Source organism: Sciurus vulgaris (genome assembly GCF_902686455.1).
Source record: "Sciurus vulgaris genome assembly, chromosome: X".
In the NCBI taxonomy this organism is placed as follows: domain Eukaryota; kingdom Metazoa; phylum Chordata; class Mammalia; order Rodentia; family Sciuridae; genus Sciurus; species Sciurus vulgaris.
The window spans coordinates 45666945-45680309 of NC_136471.1; the positions used below are offsets into that span (position 1 = coordinate 45666945).

At 36.3% G+C, this 13365-nt stretch overlaps 1 protein-coding gene and 1 pseudogene across 2 annotated transcripts in view; both read right to left on the reverse strand.

Moving 5' to 3' along the window:
* The window catches only part of LOC306651553 (X-linked interleukin-1 receptor accessory protein-like 2), a gene marked incomplete at both ends in the record, with an annotated part of 265025 nt that overhangs the window by 105930 nt on the left and 145730 nt on the right, over nt 1-13365 (reverse strand). The window lies entirely within an intron of this gene.
* LOC306651952 (eukaryotic translation initiation factor 2-alpha kinase 1-like) lies at nt 4166-7241 on the reverse strand (annotated as a pseudogene). The gene has a single exon. The product of its transcript is annotated as a eukaryotic translation initiation factor 2-alpha kinase 1-like (transcript).

Genomic DNA, 13365 nt, shown 5'->3' on the forward strand with positions numbered 1-13365 from the left:
TATATAAATGTATACACACCTAAAAGTTCATTGATGGAGGGACTGATAAATATAATTATAGAACAACACATGATAAAATTTTATGAAGTAAATTAAAATAATGAGTAGATACATATGCTGAAATAGAATTTCTAAGATATTTTATAAAGTGTGTAAAACACAAAGTGTACAGCTTCATATCAAGTTTGTCCCCATTTGTGTAAAAGAAAAAGAAGAGAATGCATAGACGATATAAAAGTAGAAATCTGGGGGGAGTTAGGACAAAAATCTGTTGAGTTGTTGCCTCTCAAAAAAAGACTGAGAATGTGAGGCAGTAGGTAGGTATAGTTTAGTTACCTGCCAGGTTATACTGCTTGAACATTTTACTGGCTACATATATGCATTCATTTTTCAGTTGATAAAAACAAAAAATTAAAACAATTGATAGATTAATGTGTCAAGTGTCTAATAGCATATATGATTTGTCAATATTGTCCACAGTTTGACAGTCAACATGCAAATTATTCTATAAGAGAAGAATAATGCCAATGTCACTTTAAGAATTTCCTATAGATTAATTTCTTAAAATAGGGCATTTAGACCATTCAATATATCTCTTTAATGAACAGTTAGTTTTCTTTGCACACATCTAGTTCTAATAAGGCTTGGAGTATCATGATTGGAGTATTTATTTTTTTAATACCCTGATGAGGAACATCTTATTGACTCTTTTAGAGTAGTGGCAACTTCTGAAAAAAAAATCTAAGGGTTTATCTCCTACCATGAAGAAAAACAAAATTTCAAATAATTTGAGAAATGCTGAGTGGTAGATTTAGAAGCACCAGAATAAGGTGGCTGCCATTTTTCAGCCAATCGAAGCAGAAACACCAGAAAAAAGGATTTTCCTCAGTAAAGATTGAAAACTAGGTTAATATAAAATCTTCATGACTTGAGACAAATTTTATATTTCTTACAGGAAAGAAAAAGAATACTTGCCGGGAGAAAGAATAAATCTCTCAAAGTAAACATGTACGACATGACCTGAGGGAGCAGTTGGCCCAATTTGTGAACATTCAATCAGTGGTCTACAAAAGAACATGTTAAGTTTTCAAGTTCAGACTTAAACTTGCAAGGACCAACTAGCCTTAATAAGTGCACTATCTGGGTGAGCTGAGGCATTTCACATCTGAGTAGCAGCATAGTAATCGTTTTGGGTTTTTCCTAAGAGTGAGGCCTGGCTTTCCTAAATCATTTAAACTACCCATCCCAGGACCATGTGACCAAGTTCTTCCTAGAAAGCTGGGTGGGGTCAATGGTCCAAATTGCAATGCTAGCATAGAGTCAAGATACACAAAACATGCAGATATTGTCTTGTTAAGAATTACTTAAGTGCTTAGTATACTAGAAATTGAGAGAAAACAAAAATCATGAAAGAAGTAGAAGATGTAAATCTTGGTTTCAATAACTTATGAAACAGTTGGCAAAATAAGACTTGCTCACATCAAACAACTAGAGAACAATAAATACCATCATGTAACCAAATGCTGCCTTGTAAAGAACTTTATGAATAATTTGAAATCACTGATGATGAATTTAAACAAATTGAGCTAGTTTCTTACGTCTTATAATGGGAGATGGCAATTTTTTTCAAAATCAAGCAATGTGGCAATAAATGGTTAGCCTATTTCCTTCAAGCTAGCTAATTAATTCCCAGAATGCCAAATCTAGTTTCATCAAATGAATGATGAAGTTTATCTTTGTCTGAAACACTCTGAAAAATATAGAAGGCAAAGGTGGTTATTCTTCAGGCCATTTGGCATAAGCCTGACTATCCTTTGGGACTTTGACTCTGTCAGAATGGAGGAGTCTTTCAAGCTGTATTCCCTATATTACTTGCCAGGTCTCCTCTTTCTAAATATTCTGATACTGACTGCCACAATAAGAGGAAATTTTAAGAATCCTGTCTCTATAGAGTAAATTAATTTTAAAAAAGTAAATAGCTAACTTGACACAGAATTAATGAGATCCTTGTGAAATTTAGTGAAAAATTTAAAGTTGAAGAAGACCACCCAAACTCTCTCTACAACAGGTAAAATGCAATAAAAAGATGATGCAATTTTTTGTATGATTCAAAAACATTAGTACCAATTAGGACAGCAATAACTGGCTCCAATTGATCCTCAAAGAAACTAAATGCTTATTAAAATGGAATTTTAGTTTTATACTATATGCTTTTATCTTTTATGGGCTTGTTAATATCTGAGATATTAGCAGATTACAGTATCTTCAGAGGAGTTTCCTAAGATTATCAAGGACCTGAAAACTATGCCCTAAATAAAGTCTCTTTTGATGGAGATGAGATTTGACTGTAGGAAGAAATATTTAGATTCAAGGTAGTGCTCTTCATATAAAAGGATAGATGGATAGAAAAGGAAGCAAACAGATTTATCTTCTGTGTCCCCAAAGAGTAGAAATAATCTAATGGGTAGAAGTAATATGGAAATATATTTAAGCTTATAAGAAGTCCTTTCTAATTGCTCAGTAAAAGGACAGATTGTGGCTCAAGAAGAAATGAGTATTCTGTTGTCGGAGATATTCAAGTATGAATTTAAAATCCATTGATAATGATGCATAGACAGAATTCCAGAATAAGAGACATAAAGGGAAATGAATTAATAGAAAGCCTCAAGATTTAGGGGATATCTGAAATTTAGTACTGATCCACTATACCTTGCTCAGCTCCATTCATTTCCTGAACAATCAACTCAGTCATAACAAAATAAAGACCATAAATATTTTAAATGTGATAGTCTGTGTTAACCCACGTCACTAGTTTATTACACAAAAATCTAGAACAGTATACTATCATGTCCTTTCCATGTCAAGAATTGAAACAAAGGGCATTTTTTCATCTCTCTGTATACTACAAAATTTCTAACTTGAACCTACATTAATTGAGTACTCTTTCATTGTATTGAAATAAAAAATAAATAATACTGATATATCATTATTACTACAAAAATATTCTAATTGTATCTATCTCTGGTAATCTACTACTTGCCTATATGTCTGAGAGAATTGACTAGAAGAATATAAACAAAACAATAATTGAGGCTGATTCCGGGTTCTAGGTATATAGATGGTTATATGTTGTTTTATTTTAGTCTTCTAAGTTTACAAAAATAAACATATATTTTTTGAAAAATAACCAGGTTTTCCAAACTTAAATGCTGTAGCAGACAGACTGCCAGTATGAATGAATAAATGGGGCAGTGGAACATAATAAGAATAGTGACTTATATGACTTGGAGAACATATTCTGGTTTGAAACAGAGTGGTTACTATCAGTTCTAGCTATTAGTGACATAGGGAATTGATGAAAAGCATACAGATTTTTATGTTACTTTTAGATGTTTAAATTATGGCAACTAGTGCAAAAATTTAAAACATTAGAGATCAAACAAAACAAGTATCTGGGCCTGCATATGGTCAGTTTACCACTTTTGAAATGAAAAGACACACTGGGAATAAAAATAAAAGAGAACATATCAGGTCATGGTTCTGTAGCTAGCATCACAATAAGTACCCAAATATTCAATGATGTTAATACAACTAAAAATCCCCAATAAAGAGACTGAACTCCAGCATGGTTACATAATACCACAAAGTCATAATTCTAGTATCATAGGCTCGGATTCTATTTGAGATTATCCCTCCTTCAAAGTTTATGATCTTCTTAGTATTCCTTTAAAGATAAGAAAATTTAATGGAAGATACCATAGACCAGAGGCTAGGAAAACTTATCTTTAACTTAAACTAATTCTACTTTACTAAGTATGTGACCTTGGACATGCTACTTTACTTCTCTGAGTTTTGCTTTTTCTAAATATAAAAAGCAAAGTAATAACAGTGCTTGCAGTATAGGATTACTATGAAAACTAAATGTTCAACACAGAGGAACAACTTCAAAATGTCAACTAATATTATTTTATTACACTATTTTATTGATTCTTTTCTGATTGAAGATGACATGGGAACTCAGGGTCATGAGCCAGGGAATCACCACTCATTGGGAAGGCCTACAGATGGAAAAAGGAAAACTGCAGTCCAATCTTTACAGGTATTTAGTCTGAGTCATGCAAGAAGTTGTTGATTTATATTAATTTTTTTTCTTTCTTTTTTTTTAACTTATGGGTTCCATTTTATTTAAAATTCATTAAAACTGTACAGAACACCATGAGGACTGCAAACTGTGGGAGGCACATCAGACCACTGCCTCAGGAATGTAGGCTGTTGGGGGAGTTGAAGGCCATATTATATGGAAGGACTTCCAGGAGCAGAGCTGGGCAAAGGAGGAAAGATGGTGTGTCTCTGCTGCTCTGAGGTCATTCTCTATAGAGAATGATGGTGAGTTGAAGGTGCAAGAACAGAGAAAAGTTGGAGATGGTGCTGAAAAACTGAAATTCCACCTTAGAGACAGCCAGAGCCAGCAGGTGGTTTTGAACCAAGGAGTGATACAATCATGTGTCTTTCTAGGAACTGGCTTCAGCAGCAGCGGGAAAGGACTGGGGAGACTGGCAGCTGTTGGAACGTGACAACCCAGCTGGCATGCAGGCCTCCAAGTGGGGATTGGAAAGGAAAGCACCCTTGGATTTCTACAGTAGAACCTTCTGGAGGACTGGATGGTCAACAAGCATAATTCAAAGAGGAATTATTGAAAGTGATGCTTAAATTTTCAATTTCAGAAACCGGACAGAAATATTTAAGTAGGAAATTCAGGAATACAAGCTTGCAGAAGAGAGGGAAAGAGCATAACAGGTTTAAGATAGAGGGGCTAGGGATCTGGCTCAGTAGTAGAGCCTTTGACCGGCATGCAGGAGGCCCTGGGTTCAATCCCTAGCACCACAAGATAAAAAGAAAGAAAAATAAAAGTTAATTTAGTGCAATCTTAGGTCATGAAAGAGCTACTTAAGGAAAAGGCAGCTGGGGGTACTTTTACATCTTTAATAAGTCTTCTACAGGCTTACTAAATACAATTAAGAATCATACCATCTATATCCTACTAAAGATTGAAAATTTACATTCCAGTTGCTTGTTCTAAGAGGTAAGTCCACTTTCATATTACTGATGTAGCCTAAATAAGGCTAGACAGGTAAGCTCCCATTCTAATTGCCATCTTTTGTATTTTTTCCATTCTTCCCAGGCCTGGCGAGTGCCTGCTGTGCTTTGAAAGAGACATGGGGCCAGGCAGGGGGACAGGGGCGCTCAGGTGGCCTCAGGTCTACACATCATCCTTAACCCCTCTGTCCTGAGAAAGGAGGCTTAGCCTTTTCTTTAGTTCTTCAATTTCTTTTTCTTGCTCTATTATCTTCTTCTGTAGGGTGAGATTAACATTTCCAGAAGTTTGGAAAAGTTCACTCTGCAGCAGCTGAAGAGCAGATAGTCTCTGAGATGCATTCCTCCTAGTTAAGTGCTGGATATACTTGGCTTGTACTGGACACCTTTTACTGAGGGATTCAGGTATGTGACCAGTTCTTACTCCTGTTAAAACTGCGGCTCGCTCCATTTCTGTTCCAAATGGCTGAAAGAGCTCAAGCAGGATTACACCCAAGCTGTACATGTCTGACTTGGCATCATACTCAGATCCTTCCAACTGCTCAGGTGAGGCGTACAGACAAGTACCCACTCTGGAAGTGTGTGTTGATGTTTCCTTCCCATTTTTATTGGTCCAATCTACATTCTTCTGTATGATGTCTGTGTAGGCCAGGCCAAAGTCTCCTATTTTTACTTGCTGATCAGGACCATGAAGAAAAGTATTTCTAGGCTGCAGGAATCATGCTACCAGAATTCCACCTCTTAAAGGAAACCCTAATAAACTTATCTCAAAAACCTTTATCCCTAAAGGATATCTTCAGACCTCTATGTACAATTCCCATGTTATGTATGTAAAATACACCTTCCACCAATTCTTGAAAAATTTTTGTTGCAACACTGGCCATAACATATGGACAGGCAGCTTCATCCACACACTCTTGGCCCCACTTGTTCCTCTCGGCTATCCAGTCCCATATAGGGAGAGTTCACACAGCTGCATCTGGATATGCAGCATCAGGTGGTACCGCACCTCTGTCTGCCCCAATGAGTTAAAGTTTTCTTCAGAAGACTCTTCACTGAATGTGAAATTCCCTTCCAGGTCTGCCTTACTGGCAGCTGATGTTTAACAATTGATCTGTCAGACAACTCAACCAAACCATTTTCTTGGAGATTAATGGACGATTCAAGTTCACTGCTGTCACTTATAACTAAATCTGTGGTGTAGTTCACCAATTTGTTATTCTGATTTTCACCGTCATTTTCTCCAAAGGGTTTTTCTTTTTCTGAGGTAAACTCAGCAAAGATAATTGATGAGCTGCTTTCATTAACACCACCATATTGATCTCTGTCTTCCTCATCAGAGAGCACTTCAAGAGGGCAACTGAATAGGAACTCTGCCTGCTTGGGGCTGTACCACATGAACATGTTCTATCCATGCAGTGTGATAGCCTACAATATTAGGGTGTTGAAGACCTGCCAGCACCTTTACTTCCCGAAGTACCTTCATGCAATCGGTCTTGGTTGCACCCTTAATCAGGATTTTCTTAATTGCATAATGATGACCATCTAATTTATTCCTGACCTTGTATACTCTTCCATATCCACCTTTTCCTAAGATGGCAATTTCTTCAAATTCATTCAAGTAACGTGAAGTTTGTGCTTCAAAGGCTATTTCCCTGGATCTGATTTTCTGTATATATGAATTATCTTCACAAGGATCCTGGCGAACTCTCTCTTTGGAGGACCTCATTAAATGAGTAACAGCTCTGTTGTGATGTAGTCTCAATGAGCTAAATTCATCACTGCAGGTGAAAGAAAACAGCAGCCCCATTTTGATAAAGGTCTGACAAAGTAATTTAAACACCTGTTTTGAACGAAGTAGGTTCGGTTCATGCACATGGCTCAAGTGTTCCAGCAAAGAAACCAGCAGTAGCTGGTTTGCAACTGCAAAAGTGAAAGTTGGCTGTTAAAGGGGTTCTTTTAACACCTGGAGTTCTGCTGGAACATCAGATTCATCATACTTTGGTTCTGAGCCCTCGGCCGAGAAGTCGATGGCAGGCGGCGAGGCTACACCTCCCTCCCGGTCGCCCTCGGCTCTGTCCTTCCGGGCCCCAGAGCAGCCCACCAGCATCTCCAGCCGCGCGCAGGCCTCAGCACCGCAACCTGGCTCACTCCTATATTAATTATCATTGATACTTAATTTGATAACTTTGGAATTTTTTGTCTTACTCCGTTCTAGTTGCTAAAATGAAATACTATATATGAGGAAGTATGTAAACAACCTAAATCCTTTTCTCATAGTTCCAGAGGCTATAAATGTCAATATCAAGGTGCTGCAGATGGCACCTTCTTGTTGTTTCCTCACATGAAGGAGCTCTCTGGAGGGGCCTCTATTTGGAACACAGATACCATTTATGAGGGCTCTGCACTCAAAACCTAATGACCTCCCATAGATCCCACCTCCAAATACCCTCACAATGAGTATAAGGTTTCATCCTCTGAAGTTGTGGGGAAAAGACATATTGAGATCACCACATTATGGACACAATAATGGCTTAAACAAGACTTTATTAATGAAGGGGATCAAAATATGTCATGCCAAATTATGCCACGTTCACATAAGGATTATTTTGAACTGAAAACAATTAAAAAATAATAAAACAAGTTTTTGCCCTCTCCCTCTTTGCCTAAAAGTAGGGCATAAATTTTCCTTTATGATGATATCCTCTCTCTCCTTTCCCACGCAGAAAAATCAAACAACCCTAATATAGGAGACAAAAATTCATGCCAAGTTGTTTCTACAAAAACCAATGTTACTAAAAATCCTATCTTCCATTAGTTTTTCCATATATTTACCTTCCAATAATTTATAACTCCTACAAGCTATAACCCCAAGCTACAAACCCCTCTCCCATTGTCTTTTTATATCTCTATAGTTCATTATCCTTTGTTAACATGATACATGAGCTCTCAAGCCTAACTACTACTTAAATTGTTCACATATTTTCCTTCTATTTTTTACTTCTTTTCTATAAAACTGCAATGTGCATATGGAACATACAATTTCTCCTGTTAATCTGTCTTTTGTCAGTTTAATTTGCAGGCCTTTGCTACTGAATCTTAAGAGGGTAGAGGTAAAGTACTTTCCTTCTACACTAATTTGGGGAAATTTAGATATAAACCTATTAGCATGGTGAGAAATAAAACACCACAAATCCTCATGCTGATTTGGTTACAACTTTTAAGACTGATCAAAATAACTGGCCATTTCAGTGCTACATAAATCATAGTGATTATTACCTAAAACAAATGTTTAGTTTCTATTTTTATTACTATAGCCTGATTGTTTTCAAAATATATTTTTGGAGGGCTGAAGGTTTGATCAATATTTTAATGAAATAACAGGCCTATTTAGTCAAAATATTTTTCTGAATTGATGACATTGTAGGGTCACTTATTGTCAAGGATAAAATTTGTGATCTCTTAGGAGGTGGGGTTTATAAAGTTGCCAAGTTCTCAGACTGGGAAGGAGCACAAGAAGTAGACTTCTTTGTGGTATATAACAGTGAAAATTGTAAAATATGTCTTAAAATTTGATTATCTACTTTAAGAGAATTATATACTCCCATCAGTCTCCTGCATGACAAAAGTATTAATATGGAATAAAAGCAGTTCTTTCTCTTTTAAATTAAATGAGACTCTTGAACAGAAGCTGTGGGTTTTATCACACTGAATTGCAAAGCAAAAGTCATTCATCCACCCTCAAATTTTCAAAGGTACAACAGAAACAGACTGGCAAAGGATGTAAATGCTATGCAGGAAACCATTCTGTTTCACATGTGCTAAAGCAAAGATGAAAGTTATATGTGTTAATTATAATTTGAAAAGCTTTAAAGACATTCTGAAGATCAATGAGAATCTTGCATAATTGTTTTGAACAGATTATGTGTCTGTTGATAAAGGAACTGAGCAAATGACATTGTTGTTTAGTAGTCAGTAATTACATATTCAGTAAAAGCCTGAAGTGTTCAAAGTGCAAAAGAGAAGATAAATACCATATAAAAGAGAGGAGAGTCTCACACAGATGACACACCCTATTTCAGAAATTTACATTCAAAAGTCAGTGTACAGTTGATACATCATGAAAGCATGGAAGGTCTTCAGGGACCTTAAAATCACCTAGCCAATTTATTCAGCTTCTACATAGACCTGTGGTTAAATACTCTGTGAAAATTGAACAACTCTATGGAAGTTAATTCCCTAGCTTCCCTTGGACACTTATCAGAATGAGATCTGAAGGATAATTTAAGATATAACTTAGAGGCTTAAAACACATTTATTATTTCACAAGTTCCATGGGTCAAGAGTCCAGGTACAGCTTAGCTGGGTCTGTTGCTCCCAGGCTATAATCCAGATGTTGCATAGGGCTGCAGTGTCCTCATATTTGACCTGAAAAATATCTCCTTATAAGGACATTTATGTTGTTGGAAGAATTTATCTCCATGTTATTGTAAGACTGATGCCGCACTTTCTTAGAGCTCATCATCCAAGGGCTACTCTAAGATCCAAACGGATAAAGATTGTGCCTTCTCATGTGGCCTTTTCCATAGGCCATATCAAAACATGGAAGCTTACTTCTTAAAAGCCAGCAATGGAAAGAGTGTCTAAAGTCTGCAAAGACTATGTCTCATATAACAATATGACACCGGAGTGGCCAACCCTCATGTTTACCATACTTGGTTGGTTAGAAGCAAGTCCTGGGTATATCCATACGCAAGGGAAAGGTTTTATACAAAGGCATGAACGTTAAGAAGTAGACAATCTTTGGGGGTCACCTTTGGGTCTGCCTTTCTTAGTCACAAAAAGATAAGGAAATTAAAGTGGTAAAACTAGGAAAAGAAGGAATCAAATTATCTCTGAAGATGACATGATCCTGTATCTGGAAGACCCAAAAAAGTTCTACAGCTGATAAGCAAATTCAGCAAGTAGTAGGATATAAGATCAACATTAAAATATTACTAGCTTTCTTATACTTCAATGTGAATCTGCTGAGAAAGAAATCAGGAAAACTATCCCATTCACAATAACCTCTTAAAAGAAAATACTTGAGAATAAATCCAAACAAAGAGGAGAAAGCCCTCAACAGTGAAAACTATAGAACACTTAAGAAGGAATTTGAAGAAAACCTTACAAGTTTGGAAAGATCTTTCATATTCTTGGATAGGCACAATTGATATTGTTAAAATAGCAACATTACCTAGAGTGTTACAAATATTTAATACAATCCCCAGAAACATATCAATGACACTCTTCATAGACCTAGAAAGAAACATTCTAAAATTCATCTGGAAAAATAAGAGACCCACAATAGCCATAGTACGATGCTGGAAGCATCATAATACCAATCTTAAATTATACTACAAAGATATAGTAAAAATGAAAACAAAACAAAACTATAACAACAACAACAAAACATACAGTACTGTCATAAAAACAGAGTGAAGAGCAAAGGAATAGAACAGATGACACTGACACAAACCAACATGCATATAGTCCCCTGATACTTGACAAAGATACCAAAAATATCTGCTGTAGAAAAGATTGCATTTTTAAAAACCCCTGGGAAAACTGGATATCCAACTACAAAAGTATGAAGCTAGATCCCTCTCTCTCTCTCACTCTGCATAAAAGTCAAATTGAACTGGATGAAAACATCTAAGAATGAGAACAAAATCTTTGCAACTTCTAGAAGAAAATGTAGGGTCAATACTGCAACACGTTGTAATTGGAACCACCTTCCCTAAAAGGACCCCTAAAACTCAAGAAGTAGAACCATGAATCAGTAAGTAAGAGTCCATCAAATGCAAAAGCTCTGCACAGCAAAGGAAATGATTAAGAGCATGAAGAGAATGCCTACAGTAGAAAATCTTTGTCAACTACTCCTCTGACAGGGAACTAACAGCCAGAATATATTAAGAACTCAAAAGATTTCACACTAAAAAAAACAAAAAACACAATCAAAAAATGGTCACACACATACACACACACACACACATGCACACACACACACACACACACAATGGCAGCCAAAAAGAAGAATGAAACTAGGGCATTTTCAGGGAAATGGATGGAGCTGGAGAATATCACACTAAGTGAAATAAGTGAGACCAGAAAATCAAAGGTAAAATGCTTTCTCTCATATGTGAAAGGTAGAGTAAAATAAGGGAAAACTGGAGGGATAACCCATAAAAATAGAGGGGAAATCAGTGAAGTAGAAGAGAAGAGGATTGAGGGGGAGGGAAAAGGAATGAGGAAAGGGAAGGACAACACCATGAAATTGACAAAATGTTACTACACATATATATGAGTTACCACAATGAATTCACCTATTCTTATATTTATAAAATACCAATTAAAATGAATCAATACATAGAAGGTAAACCAGTACAGTAGCAGAAAGGAATGGACAGAAAAAAGAGGAAGCACTGGGGACTGAAATGGAGAAAATGAAATTCCATGCATTTATGATTATGTCAGAATGAACTCCACTCTTATTTAGAACAATAATATAGTAATAAAAGCAATAAAAATAAAAAGGAGTCATTGATTCACTTTTCTATTTTCCTTGTGGTGCTAGGGATTGAACCTGGGGCCTTGTGCATGTTAGGCAAGTGCTCAACCACTGAGCCATGTCCCCAGCCCCTAAAACATATAACCCAATCAATAAATGGGTAAAGGAACTGAACAAGCACTTCACAGAAGGAGAAATAAGATTGGTCAAAAAAATAGATGAAAAAATGTTCAACATCTCTAGTAATTAGAGAAATGTAATTTAAAAATACACTGAGATTCCACCTCACACCAGCCAGAATGGAGATTATAAAAAAGTTCAAGTAATAATAAATGTTGTGAGGATGTGGGGAGAAATACATTGCTGGTGGAACTGCCAATTGGTTCCACCACTATGGGAAGCAGTATGGAGATTCCTTAGAAAACTTGGAATGGAACCACCATTTGACCCAGTTACCTACTCCTTAGTCTATACCCAAAGGACTTAAAATCAGCATACTACAGTGATACATCCCACATTGATGTATATAGCAGATCAATTCACAACAGCCAAGCTATGGAGCCAACCTAGGTATCCTTCAAAAGATGAATAGATAAAGGAAATGTGTTATATATACACAGTGGAATATTACTCAGCCATAAAATGAAAGAAATTATGGCATTTGCTATAAATGGATGGAACTGGAGAATATCATGCTAAGTGAAATAAACCAATCCCAAAAAACCAAAGGTCAAATGTTCTCTCTGATATGTGGATGCCAACCCACACAAGGGAGGGTGGGGAGGCAAAGAATAGAAGTCCATTGGATTACACAAAGGGAAATGAAGGAAAGGAAGTGAGGAGGGGAATAGGAAGGACAGTAGAATGAATTGGACACAACTTTCCAATGTTCATATATGAATACATGACCAGTGAAACCCCACATCATGTACAACCACAAGAATGGGATCCTTAATAGAATAAGTTATACTCCATGTTTTTGTAATATGTGAAAATACATTCTACTGTCATGTATACCTAAAAAGAATAAAATAAAATTTAAAAATTAAAAGAAAGTAGAGATTAATTTCATTCTTTTTCTTTTTTATTGGTTCTTTATAGTTATATTCGACAGTAGAATCCATTTTGGTATAATAATACAAGCATGAAATATATCTCACTCTGTTGCTCGATTCAGCTTTTTTATTTTTTACAAAGTCTCACCTGTTAAATGACTTCAACCACCTTGTTTCCTTCTGCCACTCTAAACAATTCTTCACCAGACGTCACGTTCTCTGGACCGATTTTCTAGTGCGTACCTACCTCCTTAGAGGATGAAAATAACTTAGTCTTCAGAAGGCTATTCCACTGCTCCTTAAAAATTTCTTGCATGAAATTGTTATTAATAATCACTAATAGCCTATCTAATTCATTTTTTCTTCATGAGTTTGTTCCATGCACTTTAATAATTCACCACTAGTCCTATTCTACAAGCCTTCTACTTTACACTCCATCTTCTTTAGAGGGAAAGACATAGCCAACTTTGGGAGAGGGCTTTTAGATCTTCTCAATCACTGGTGAGTAATTTGGCAAAATACTATTATAATGCCCCATTAATTAGATCATGACAATCCTCCAACCTGCTAGAAGAGCTCCTACCCTTGGGACTTCACACTTGCTGGTTCTTCCCTCTGTCTACAATGCTATGCCCTAGCATGTCAGCATGGCTCACCTCTGTTCCC